The following is a 2,370-nucleotide window of genomic DNA, read 5'->3' as shown; positions in this document are numbered from 1 at the left end:
GTAATTGGTTAATAAATTCTAACTCTGCGTCACAAACAGGAAACCAAGAGGCACATCAAACGTACATAGAGATAAGCAGTGGTGGGAGAAGTACTCAGTTCTTGTACTTGAGTAAAAGTAGAAGTACTCAGATCTTGTACTTGAGTAAAAGTAGTACTCAGATCTTGTACTTGAGTAAAAGTAGAAGAACTCAGATCTTGTACTTGAGTAAAAGTAGAAGAACTCAGATCTTGTACTTGAGTAAAAGTAGAAGTACTCAGATCTTGCACTTGAGTAAAAGTAGAAGTACTCAGATCTTGTACTTGAGTAAAAGTAGAAGTACTCAGATCTTGTACTTGAGTAAAAGTAGAAGTACTCAAATCTTGTAGTAAAAGTAGAAGTACTCAGATATTGTACTTGAGTAAAAGTAGAAGTACTCAGATCTTGTACTTGAGTAAAAGTAGAAGTACTCAAATCTTGTAGTAAAAGTAGAAGTACTCAGATATTGTACTTGAGTAAAAGTAGAAGTACTCAAATCTTGTACTTGAGTAAAAGTAGAAGTACTCAGATCTTGTACTTGAGTAAAAGTAGAAGTACTCAGATCGTGTACTTGAGTAAAAGTAGAAGTACTCAGATCTTGTACTTGAGTAAAAGTAGAAGTACTCAGATCTTGTACTTGAGTAAAAGTAGTACTCAGATCTTGTACTTGAGTAAAAGTAGAAGAACTCAGATCTTGTACTTGAGTAAAAGTAGAAGTACTCAGATCTTGTACTTGAGTAAAAGTAGAAGTACTCAGATCTTGTACTTGAGTAAAAGTAGAAGTACTCAGATCTTGTACTTGAGTAAAAGTAGAAGTACTCAGATCTTGTACTTGAGTAAAAGTAGAAGTACTCAAATCTTGTACTTGAGTAAAAGTAGAAGTACTCAGATCTTGTACTTGAGTAAAAGTAGAAGTACTCAAATCTTGTAGTAAAAGTAGAAGTACTCAGATATTGTACTTGAGTAAAAGTAGAAGTACTCAGATCTTGTACTTGAGTAAAAGTAGAAGTACTCAAATCTTGTACTTGAGTAAAAGTAGAAGTACTCAGATCTTGTACTTGAGTAAAAGTAGAAGTACTCAGATCTTGTACTTGAGTAAAAGTAGAAGTACTCAGATCGTGTACTTGAGTAAAAGTAGAAGTACTCAGGTCTTGTACTTGAGTAAAAGTAGAAGTACCAGAGTGTAGGAATACTCTGTTACAGTAAAAGTCCTGTATTCAAAATGTTCCTCAAGTGAAAGTAGAAAAGTATTCTCATCAAAATATAGTGAAAGTAGCGACAGTAAAAGTAGTCGTTGTGCAGATTGGTCCATTTCAGAATAATATATATGATATGTTTTATAATGATTGATCATGAAAGTGTTCTCAAAGCTGGTAAAGGTGCAGCTAGTTTGAATGACTTTGTATACTGCAGGGTAGCTGGTGGATTTACTCCAGGTGGAACTAAAGTCTGATTTAACACTTGATTATATTTACCATCATTCATCCAGATCTGTAAAGTAACTAAAGGGATTAAATACATGTAGTGGAGTAGAAGTACACCATTTACCTCTGAACTGTAGTGGAGTAGCATAACATGGAAATACTCAAGTAAAGTACAAGTATCTCAAAATTGGACTTAAGTACAGTACTTAGAGTAAATGTACTTAGTTACTTCCCACCTCTTGAGACAACAAGACGCATTCAGAAGGAACACATGCATCAAATATAAATAAAGTAGCCTAGTATACACAGTTAATCCACAGCCTTTTCTAAAAACATACATATTTAACCCTTGTGTTGTCTGAACTTTTGTCTTCCCGATTGGTCTATTTATAAAGCACATAGTTTAAATAATCACCAAACCTTTTAAAGCAACTTTATTCTTACTTATTGCCACAAGTTGTACTCCTTTTTTGGAAATGTACGATACGATACTGTATTGGTCAGATCAAGTCTGAAATTTGACTTGCATCACAGTATGTATGGTCAAAAAACCTAATTTACACCAAATCAAACCTAATTTCTGAGTTAAAAAAGGAAAAAATTCTGAATAATTTTACTAAATTGACCCCAGATGCTATAGATTTGAATAATACCTCAAAACATGTTATTTTTCTGGCACTATAACATCAAATAAACCTTTATCCCGACATAAAAACACTTGGGAACGTGTCAGATTTGACCCAAGGACAACAGGAAGGTTAATAGTATACAGTACCACTGTATCATGGCTCACAATACACCGTCCGACACAACTGGGGCCGACACATTATGAGGAATTAATCATGCATTGAAAAATATTTAGAAAGACTGTTAATAAGCACCACAAATTACATATACAATAAAAAGCTCTTCACTTCATGTAGAGTTA

The sequence above is a fragment of the Gymnodraco acuticeps genome, unplaced genomic scaffold, assembly GCF_902827175.1.
Source record: "Gymnodraco acuticeps unplaced genomic scaffold, fGymAcu1.1, whole genome shotgun sequence".
Taxonomy (NCBI): Eukaryota; Metazoa; Chordata; class Actinopteri; order Perciformes; family Bathydraconidae; genus Gymnodraco; species Gymnodraco acuticeps.
The sequence above is the reverse complement of the archived record's forward strand: the minus strand, read 5'-3'. Positions refer to the sequence as shown.